Below are 11,906 nucleotides of genomic sequence, written 5' to 3'. Positions count from 1 at the left end.
ATTTTAGAGAGAGAGGATGGGAGAGGGAGAGAAACATTGATTGGCTGCCTCTTGCACGCCCCCGCCCCCCAATCGGGGAATGAGCCCACAACCCTGCGCATGTGTCCTGACTGGAAATCAAACCAGCGACTTCTCTGAGCATAGGAGGACTCAACCAACTGAGCCACACAGGCTGGGTGGTATTTACTTGTCTGCTTGTTTATTATCTGCCTCCCTGGCCTAGAATGCAAGTTGCATGAGGGCAGGAACCTTGTCTGTCTTCTTTGCTTACCACTGTATCCCCTGTACCTAGAATTGTGCCTGTTACCTCTTTGGCATTCAGATATGGATATTTGTTGAAAGGGAGAATACATTTTGAGGTTTGTCCATGTCACAATGGGTTGAAATTCAGGTCTCCTGGATTTCACAGCTCCAATTAATCTATTCATCATACCTATGCATCAACCCACCGATCCATCATTGGAAAGGGAAAAAGGGGGTGGGGAGGTGGGGCAGAGAAGGGAGTTGGCAGGAGGAGTGAAAGGAAGAGAGAAGGAGGCAGGGGGCAAAAAGCTTTTCTACAAAACTCCCTTGGCCAAGGGGGCAGCTCTGGAAGGCTTTACTTTCCCCTTAGAGCTCTGCCCAAGGCTGGGGGGAGGGGTGCATAACCCCCTTTTCTCGGTTCCTCTGGGCATATCTGAGATAGGCTCATATTTGTTTTAAGCAAACAAAACGCTTTACCTAACATTAAGGAAGAACAAAAAGAAAATAAACAAGGACCCCTAAAACAGTGAAGGATGATTGAAGTATAAAGTTTCTATCCTCATTACAACTAGCTTTATCGCTGGGTTCCCAGACTTGGGCGGGGGGAGGGGGCTACGTAATTCCAAAGGGCTTTTTACAACTGTGCAGTCCCCTTGTGTGCCTTCCTGGTTCCCCTGCCTGCTGGCTCCCAGCCTATTAGCCTTGGTGGGTGGTTGGAGGCACTTTAAGACTTTAGATGCCTTAAGTATGAAAAAGATTGTGACAATCCCTGCGCAGTGAAAAACAATTCAACTGTAAAAAAAAAAAAAAAAGGGAAAATTCTGAAATTTTCCATGACAAATTTGATGTTTTGGGGAAAATACCAAATTATTTCTAAATAAATATTTTTCAGTGCTCCTGCTTTGCTGGCACCTAGCACTCAGTATGCTTATTGGGCAAATACTGTTGTACACCCTCACCCCCCCCACCTCTGTGGGAAATTTAGGGAAACCACAGTACGTAGTCACTTTCCTCATCTGGAGTATTTTTCTGCTGGCATTAAAACTATGAAGGTTTGGCATTTCCCAAATTTTTATCTTGAAAAAATTTAAGACTTTTTTTAGGTTTAAAGTTACAAGAATTACAATACAGTGAATTTATATACCTTCCCTCTAGTTTCACTGGTTATTAATATTTCCCCACATTTGCTTTATCTCTGTGTAGATGTGTGTTTTTTACTGAACCATTTGAGTGTTAGTTACAGACATCAACTTCACTACTAAATATTTCATCATGTATTTATCAAGATCAGAGGCATTTCTACATAATCATAAAACATGATCACACTCAGGGAATTTAACATTTATACAATATTTCTAATATATGGTCCATTTCAAATTTCCCCAATTGTCCCAACAATGCCCTTATGACTTAAAAAAAAATTCTGGGACCCAATCAAGTATCATCTATTACATTTTGTTATGTCTGTCCAGTTTCCTTAAAACTATATCAGTTTTCCAGCTGGTTTTTTCTTCCATAATATTGATATTTTTGAAGAGTGCGGGCCAATTGTTTTAAAAATGCACCTCAATTTGTTTCCTTGCGATTAGATTCAGTTTAAACATTTTTTGGTAAGATTACTACCTAGGTGCATTGTGTCCTTCTCAGTGCATCTGACTGGGGGCATATGATTGTCAGTTTGTCCCATTTTTGGTGAGCTTAAATTTGATTTCTTGGTTAAAGTGGTGTTCATGGCATTTTCTTGTTTGGGGAGCATGTTACTTTAGAAAGGAGGAGAGAAATGAGGAGAGCTGGAAGGAAGAGCGAGAAGACCAAAGAGATGAGGCTCAGAAAGGAAAGTTCTGGTTGTTCATCCTTTTTCCTGGAGCCAAGAATGCATGAAGCAACTAGGTGCTGACTGTTCCTGCCCCAGAGGTCATGAGTCTTGGATCCAGCCTGAGCCAAGCCCACAGCGTTTGACTTTACTCCCTTCCCTTCTCCTTCTAAACCCAAGTCCTGAACTAAGGGCTGAAATCCACCTGGGTCAAAACCAAATCAAAAGAGGATCTTGGTTCTGAGGGTCGGCCCCCCATTTCTCTGTGATGGGGCTGGCAATGAGCAGGGTGATAACCGATTTCTGGGAGTTGGTTCTCCACCCTGGGATTTCTCCAGGATCCATTCTCGTCCTGATCTGAAGGGGAAATGCCACATGCTGAACACCACTTATTTTATTTATTTATTTATTTATTTATTTAATATATTTTTATGGATTTCAGAGAGGAAGGAAGAGAGAGTGAGGGATAGAAACATCAATGATGAGAAAGAATCATCGATAGGCTGCCTCCCACACGCCCCCCCACTGGGATCAAGCCTGCAACCCGGACATGTGCCCCTGACTGGAATCAAACCTGGGACCCTTCAGTCCGCAGGCCAACGCTCTATCCACCGAGCCAAACAGGCCAGGGCACCACTTTTTTATTGATGACAATATCTATAAGTCAATGTCAACCATCCCCAACCCACAGTCTTTTGTTCAGGGTTGATGGAAGAAGACTTTTCTTGAATTTGTATATATATATATCTGTGGACACAATATCTATAAGTCAATGACAACCATCCCCAACCCACAGTCTTTTGTTCAGGGTTGATGGAAGAAGACTTTTCTTTTTCTTTTTTAAAATATATTTTTATTGATTTCAGAGAGGAAGGGAGAGGGAGAAAGATAGGAACATCAATGATGAGAGAGAATCATTGATTGGCTGCCTCCTGCACGCCCCACACTGGGAATCAAACCCACAACCCAGGCATGTGCCCTTGACCGGAATCAAACCCGGGACCCTTCAGTCCCAGGCCAATGCTCTATCCACTGAGCCAAACCAGCTAGGGCAAGAAGACTTTTTTTGAATTTGTATATACATCTGTGGAAAAAAACCTAAAATGGGAGTCCTCTGATATTTGTTAAATATTATTCCTTTCAGTTCCTCTCACCCCTTATACACATATATCATGTTGACTTCCTGAACAATTTTGGTAAGAGCAAAAGCAACTTTTTCCATGGCAACTACTTAGTCATGGGGATTGGGAAAGAAAGGAAGAATGACCTATGGCTCTCTCTTCACTACTCTCAAGTATTTTTTGTTTTATAAAGTGAGCATCATGATATTTCACCACTAGTATTTCTTTAAAAAATTATTTATTATAATAATAATTAATTTTTATGTTAGAGAGAGGAAGAGAGAGAAAGAAACATCAATGTGCGAGAGAAATATCAATTGGTTGCCTCTTACTCATGCCCCAACCAGGGATCGAACCCCCAACCTGAGTATATACCCTGTCCAGGATGACACTTCAACACTCTGAGCCATACCAGCCAGAGCTCTACCACTAGTATTTCTTGAAAAGAACATCTTATAGCACCAAATTAACACCATCCCTCCTAACACAATAACAAAAAATCCCATCTAATAACCAGTACATCTTCAAGTTTCCCCATTTGTAAGAGGGGTTTGGATTGAGGAGAGACTTGAAAAGTCCTCAAGAAGGAAGTGAGATTTTGAACAAGGTCTTGAATGATGACTAACAGTTACCTCATGTGGCAGGCTGACTCCAAGATAGTCCCAATTGAACCTCGCACAGCATGGCCAGGTTCAGTGAGCCTGAGGAGGGGCGGTGAAGGTTTAAAGAAGACAGATAAGAAAATGCAGCTGGGGCTAGGTGGATCTCTTGTGCCTGGATGAGGACACAGGGAGACCCAGCCTGCAAGCCAAAGCTTTATTTTATAGTCAGAGCACACAAAGCAATCCTGAGTCCTGTGAACAAAACAAGGGAAGTGGTCAACATATTTACCATATTCTTGTGAGTTTCACCTTGTTTTGGCAGCACTTGCTGCACCTCCCACAGACCATTAGCTACCTAGAAAGGAACTAGGGAGGACTATAAGGTCAAGCTTAATTATGCTAGGAGGGCTCTGCCCTCCAAGCTGGAACTTGTTTGTGGCCCTGCCACAGGTCAGTCCGAGGCTTAACCCTGTAGCCGCTCCCTATACCCAATGATCCCTATCTTTGGGTATTCATGTCCTTGGGTAATTCCCTCCTCTCACCTATGGGCTGGCCTTGTGACTTGCTTCTAATTCATAGACCACAGCATAAGTGTTCTATGAACTAGATGGAATGACACTTCTGTGATTAGGTTACCAGAGAATGTGACTTTCATCTCACCAGCAAACTCTCCCTTGCTGGCTTTGATGAAGCAAACTGCTGTGTTGGAGAGACCCATGTGGCAAGAAGCTGAGATCCTCAGTCCAACAACCTGCAGGAACCGAGTCCTGTGAACAACCACCTGAGTTTAGAATGTATTCTTTCTCATGCGAGCCTCAGATGAGACTTCAGCCTTCACTGACACCTTGATGGCAGCTTTGTGAGATCCTGAGCACCTAGCTAAGCCATGCTCAGACTCCTGATCCATAGAAATTGTGCGCTGTTTTAAGCGGCTAAATGTGTGGTAATTTGTTATGCAGCAATAGATAATTAATACACATATAGTAAAACAGCCTTGCACATGGAAGTCATTGTTATCATCCCATTTTACTGAGGAGAAAATTAAGGTTCAGAGAGGCTTGACCAACTGTCCAATGTACCGGTGATTTTCTTGATTGCAGAAACAAACTCCAACTAATGTGAGCAGAAAAGACATGTGTCAGAAGGATAGTGAATAACTTGCGCATGTAATTGATAGAAAGGCCAGAGTACCAGGCTTTAAAAAAAGGGCAGGAACAAGGGGAAATTAGGCAGCAGGAACCATGGATAAGTCTGGTTTGGGGCCACTGTCACTGGATACACTGCCCCTGACAGTAGAATGAATTCTAAATTGCTTTAGCTTCTTTACATCACCAGCTCCAAACTCAAAGCCCTGGTGACTCAAAGCTCTGAGCTTTACACATGCTGTCTGGGATCAGCCCACAATAGGTGCTCAAAAATTGTTTAATTCATAAACAAAAGATGAATCTGGTAATAGATGGAAAGCTAGCTCATGCCTCTAAGACTCAGAAACTGATGTGGCCCTTTGCCTTAATGGCATTTCTAGCCCTCCTGACAATTTCTGAAATTTCCCATGTGGCTCGTGGGAACATGTAGCCGAAGAGGCTTGTAGATTGAGTAGTGAAAAGCTGAGATTAACTATGGGCTGCAGTGTCAGGGAGGTGCCATCAGAGGGCACATGAGACTCAGAAATCGACGAAGGAAGCTTGGGGGAATTGCAGAAGACGGAGGGTAGTAGAGGAAGTCTGGCTTGACTGACTGGAGCTCTGGCAGGCGAGGCTCTGGAGACCCAGAAAAAGATGGGCAGTGGTGCGGGCACCAACAAGTTTCTCTTGCACCATCTCCCCAATGTTGGAGCTTTGGGCTGCCCTGATTTTTGCTCTGAGATCTTGGGAGAACTTTGGACTCTTTTTTTATGGCATCAATTCTCCAGTTGTAAACACTCCTCAGACACCATCAACCCCTGCTCAGCATTGGAGTAGAGTGCAGGGGGTGAAGGGTGTGCCTCTGGCCCTGAAAATGGGGTGGGGTTGGAACGGGCAGCAGCTTCCCCAACTTAGAGCTTCCTATGGCAGTAGAGCAAGAGGAGTTGGTGTTTGTCTTCTGTAACTTCCAGTGCCTAGCACAGGGGTGGGCAACCCCTGGCACACGTGCCAAACATGGCAAGCCAGTAACTTTTGCTGGCACGCGAAACCCTCTCTTATAATCTTCCATTTACAACTTTTTTCTTAATATCGACTTTTTAATTTTTTAGATAAATTCAGTGTAGGTGCATCTTAGATAAATAAATAATTTTACATAACAAGTTATCTTAAAGACCATAGACATGGATTGACGAGAGAGGGGAAGAGCAATTTCTATGCCTCTGCCTTAACTCTCCCTGCCTTCCTAGATCCGACCAGTGTTTTGGTTTCATCCACATACGCTTGTGAATCTTTGTTCTCAGTGATGAATTTTGTTAAGTCTTGTATTAGGAGTAGCCTGACAGATGAAAGTAGTAGCTCGTGCATATCTCTGAAGGTCATGAAATATAAACCTGATGTAAAATCTCTGTCATCAGTGATGCAGCAGCAAAAGTCCCACTGATAATATCAAACGGAGTCATAAAGTTTTCTGTCGGACTATCAGTGTACATGTATACATTAAAAAATAAATGTATTTTTCATCATCATATACTGTGTTTTTGTCGCTCGAATGAATTTTATTATTTCTTCAAGGTTCTTCACATACGTACACCTTAAGAGATATCAAGTAGGCGTAACATGTTCTCAAAAAATTAGGGTTGGCACGCAGAAGAATTTTGAGTCAGAGATTTTGCTGGTTTTGGCACGCACTCACAAAAAGTTGCCCACCCCTGGCCTAGCATATAGTAAGTGCTCGATAAATACTGTCAGTTTCCTATAATTATTTGACATAGATAAACCATGCAGAGGGAACCAAGGTCAGTCAAGGTTATTCCAACTCCAAAATATTGCCCGAATCCTTCTACTTCTCATCAGTCCCCTAGTATCATCCTTGTCCAAGCCTCTTTCTTCCTGGGCCATTATAACAGCTCCCTAAGTGGTTTTTTTGCATCTCTTGATCCCTGGATTTATTGTCCACCCAGCAGCCAACATGATCTTTTAAAATCATTAATAAGATCATGTGACTTCCGAGCTTAGCATCTTTTAAAGCTTTGTCATTACACATCGAATGAAATCCGTACTCCTTACCCTGGCCTATGAGCAGTGCACTACCTAAGGCATGCCTCCCTCTCTGACCTCATCTTCTACTTTCTTCCACCAACACACTTGGGCTTCAGCCTCATGGACTTTCTGTTTCTTGCACACAGTGAGCTTGCCTGTTGCCTTAGGACTTTTGCATGAGCTGTCCCCTCTGCCTGGAATGTTCTTTACCCAGGTTCTTTGCATGACTGATTCTGATTTTTTGTCATTTAGGTCTCTATGTAAATGTCACTTCTTTAGAGAGGCCTCTGGACAACCCCACCTAGGTTTGTCCCCTAGTCATTTTCTATCCGTCCTCACTTCTAATGGTCATCATTGCATTCATCACTATCAACTATTTTGTCAACTGTTCATTTGTTTCTTGTCTCCTCCCACTAGAAGACAAGCTCCATGAGACTAGGAAGTCAGTCTGCTGAGTTCAATTACTGTATCCCAAGCATCTGTTAATAGAACAGTACCTGGCACATTGTAGGCACTCAATAAATATTTGTGGAAAGAATGGATGGATGGATGAATGACAGGGAACTAAGGAATGGAGAGAGAAGTTTGTATCTCTGGAGTTTACAGTCAGTAATTCCATTCCTGTGGGTGTTAGTGGTTGTGGGACTGGTGGTGGCCAGCGCTTCCTCTAACCCCGGGACCTAGAGGAAACCATGGTCTTTGGGCAGCGGTGGGAGCAGCAGTCACGTTAGGGATGGTGAAATGGACAGTGTACATTTGCTGGATTGAATGGATGTGGGCTGTCTGTACACATCTTTCTTACTTTGAGAAAATGTAATCTGCAGAAATCTGATCTTTAAGACAGAAAAGTTAGGGAGTGGTTATGTGCACTGTAAAAGGATCCGTGCTTTGTAAAGGGAGTAGGCAGAGGCTCACTTAGCTGTTTCCCAAACAACCCAGGGAAGGCTCAGGGGACTCAAGCCCGTCCATCTGTTATGTTACAGGGTGTTTCCAACACTGGCTATTTATAGAGTGTTGTCCCGATGCACTATGGCTGTATGGGACTTGCATTTACATAGAATACACTCTCCGTGTAGGAATTTCCTCTTCCTGAAAATGAGAGGTTGAGACTACACTCTGCCTGCGACTGTGGTCTGTATTAGAAAAACCAAGGCCACTGAGACCAAGTTAGACTTGGAGAAACAGAAATAGTTCATGCCAGCTGCCTCTCTCTCTTTTTTCTTCTCTTTGGTCAGAGTTAACGCCTTCCAGTTGATCCCTGCCTTGCTGTTTATTTCCTATCCTGGGATAATGAGACTTTTTCTGAATATTTTACTTATTGTAGTGGTTCTCAAACTAAGCAGGGCTGGTGTTCCACAAGCTGGATCAAGGTGTTCTGCCATGAAAATTGAGTAATAGCCAGGTTGTACCGGTTCAAAGAAAAATAAAAAGATAGGATTTTCTCAATTTTAAGACTTTTACAATATATATATATTTTTCTAAAACTTTGGTGCCTGCTACTCTAGCCTCTATTAGCTCTGGCATAGCACAACATTTTGTATTTAGTTATTTTTTTAAAAATATATTTTATTGATTTCTTACAGAGAGGAAGGGAGAGAGATAGAGTCAGAAACATCGATGAGAGAGAAACATCGATCAGCTGCCTCCTGCACATCTCCTACTGGGGATATGCCCGCAACCCAGGTACATGCCCTTGACCAGAATCGAACCTGGGACCTTTCAGTCCGCAGGCCGACGCTCTATCCACTGAGCCAAACCGGTTTTGGCTAGTTATTTTAAATATATATTTTTTATAGAGAGGAAGGAAGAGGGATAGAGAGTAAGAAACATCATGAGAGAGAAACATCGATCAGCTGCCTCCTGCACATCCCCTACTGAGGATGTGCCCGCAACCAAGGTACATGCCCTTGACCGGAATCGAACCTGGGACCCTTGAGTCCGCAGGCCGACGCTCTATCCACTGAGCCAAACCGGTTACGGCTATATTTAGTTATTTTAATACATTAATATTTCATCATGTTCTGCTAAGTGTACCTTTTTTTTATTTAGGGACTCAGAGTAAGTCTGTTTCTCAGAGACTCTATGTTTCCCACCAAGCTACTCACCTGCAAGCTTTTTAAAACAGCCTTGCTACATTTCAGAGGTAGATGACTTGAGTGAAATATGTCCCGCATGTGCAATCCTCTGTCATGGAGGGGGTTGGTGGAAAGCACAGACTCTAACCTGCTGGTCTAATGAGGGGACTGGCCCTTTGCAATTGGTCAGTGGCAGCAGTACTCACAGTTTTTAGGTAATGAAGCTAGAGACCCAGGGCCCACTGTCTCCCTCCTTCAATGTACACACTCCCCACAGCACAATGGGGATAAAGTCCTCCCACCAGCAGAAGAATGTCTGTGCTTCTGAGGAGACATCAGGGAAGGCCTGGCACAATTCATGTCTGTGATATATACAGACATACAGTGAGGCAGAGTGGAAAGAGCAATGAATTGGGGTTAGCGGCTATGAGTTTTGGTCCTACTTCTGCTATCATCCAGCTGTGTGACCTGGGCAAGTCACTTCCCACCTCAGGGGCTTGGTTTTCCATAGTCGGTGAGCACAGTGGTCATAAACACAGACTCTGAAGCGAGACTGCAGCGTTCAGAATCTGCATCCACCACTTCCTCTCTGACCTGGGAGAAACTATTGACCCTCTCTGTGCCTCAGTTTTCCCATCTCTAAGGAGGGTGATAGTAATAGTATCGTGACGTTGTTATGAGAATTAGAAGGGCTTAGAATAATACTCAGCTCATAGGAAATGCTATATAATTACCAACAGTATAGCAGCGAAATTAGATCATTTTTATGACCCCTTCTGCTCTAATATCTTATACACGTAAAGATTCAGTAATTGAGTATTTCCGATGTGCCTAGCACTATCTATGAAGTAAGAGACTAGAGTCACTTTTAAGGCCCGAACAGTCAATAGCGTAAGGTGCCCAAGGTGTTTGCCCTTCAGTAACCGGAAATGGAATTCAGGAGGCAGGACTAACACCAGCCCAACGCTAAGGTAGAAGAAGCCAGTGTGATTTAAAGTGCTCAGAGGTGGACCCCTAACATATTTACCCAGCTTACTTGAGTGGCGTCCAAAATGTTTTTCATTCTAAAATAAACAAAGGACAAAGCCTTCCATTCCAAAATATAAATTTCATGAGGCACGCATTTCTTTTCCTTAATTGTCTTCTGCATTTCCCCCATATGGCCCATAAACATATTATTCTAAGCGGTAAATGGCAGATACTGGATTCAGGATAGGGAGGACATTTTAATAGTGGTGAGAGCACTGGCCACTTGAAGGAAGAAGTCAGGCAAAAAGGCCCCAACGGTCAAATTGCACAGCTGAGAATCATACATGGTAGAGTAAACGCTCCCTTTCTCAAACTTTTTAACCAACGCTTTTCTAGTCGATCCTCAAAGTCCTGTAAGAAAGATAAGGCAGGTAGTTTCACCCCCATTTTATAGACGAGTCTCCAAGAGAGTAAGCGTACATAGTATGCAGTCATTCAGTATACGCCTGATAATTGAGGGAGATGCCTTTTCCTAATTCTTTCCCCCTCTTGCTTGCTTCAAGCTGTGTCCTGGGTTTAAGAATCCCAGTGGGTATTGGACATGGACAAGAGTTGGACTTTGAAGGACAAGAATGTAGGGAGGGCTGGGTCTGAGGAGGCAGCAGCGTGAGATATCTAGGTTGTGCGACCTTGGGAAGGGGCTGCCAAGGGAGGAGGAGCTACAGGCCCGGTTGAGAGAAGAGGGGGCGGGGTGGTCTTCAAGGAATGTCAGGCAAGCTGCCCTCTTCCCAGCTCTGGAGGAATGGCACCCCCTCTACCGTGTCAGACTTACCTACATCCCGGGAACGCAACCCTCTTCCCCTTTCTGGTTTAACCTTCGAAGGGTTAAAGCAGCTTGCACAAGATTTTCCCATCACCCAGGTAACTTGGGTTACTCCTCCGTGCTTGGAAACGTGGAAAATACAGTCCCCAACAATTTCTCAGTTCCTGCGCCTAAGCAGAATGCATTCCCCTTTCACCATCCCGCTCCCCCCCGCCCCCAGCAGGGGAGCACTACCCTTTGGGTAAAAAGTGCTGGGGGAGGGACTGTGCAGGTTGGCAGGTGCCGGGAGGAGCTCCGCAGAGTGAGTGGAGCCTGCGGGTGGGTGGCTCGGAGAGTGCCCCTTCCCTCCGTCCCCCTGCTGGGCTCTGGGTGCAGTCGGTTCGCTTTGCGGCCAGTGCCCCGGAGAGTTGGGGGAGGAGGAAAAAAGTGGTGAGCGGGGAAGCAGGCTGCACACACCTGGCGCCTAGTGGAATGAAATCTTAATTAATTATTAAACAGAGTTCCCGCGGGAGGGAGCAGGGCCGTGGCATGCGGGGGCGGGGCGGGGGGCTGGGGGAGGCAGACGGGATGGGGTGCGGTGTGGGCGCCCAGTACTGGTTCAGGCCCAGGGGTCCCTGACAGCCCAGAAGCCGACCCTCCATGTGCAGGGCGGGGGGCAGGGGGGCGGCAGTAATCGCTGCGCGAGGGTGTGTTCGCGGGCTCCGGGAGACCCCAGGGGTGAGGGCGGCGGGAGAAGCTGGAGGATGCAGCCCCTGGCGGAGGGAGCCGGGAGCCGGGAGCCCGCAGGACGGCCCCCTACCCCTCGGGGTCTTGATCCCAGAACAGTGGCCGCTTGTTCTCCCAGGACTGGGGGAGGGAGGGAGCGGAGGAGAGGAGGGGGCGCGCGGAAGGAGGGGGCGCCTCCTTTGGTCTCCCCACCCCGACCCCGCTCCTGGGAACCGGAGTGGCCGCCCAGCCCGGCGTCTGGGGAGGGGGAGGGGAGCGCAGACAAAAGGCGCTTGTGCCTTTAAGGCGGGGAGTCGGGGAGCTGGCGGGGAGGGGACTTCTGGATCCGGGGTAGAGGGCGGCTGCGCTGGACAGCAGGGAGGGGGCGCGG

The sequence above is a fragment of the Myotis lucifugus genome, unplaced genomic scaffold (assembly GCF_000147115.1).
Source record: "Myotis lucifugus unplaced genomic scaffold, Myoluc2.0 scaffold_91, whole genome shotgun sequence".
NCBI classification, from domain to species: domain Eukaryota; kingdom Metazoa; phylum Chordata; class Mammalia; order Chiroptera; family Vespertilionidae; genus Myotis; species Myotis lucifugus.
This window is presented reverse-complemented; position numbering follows the sequence as displayed.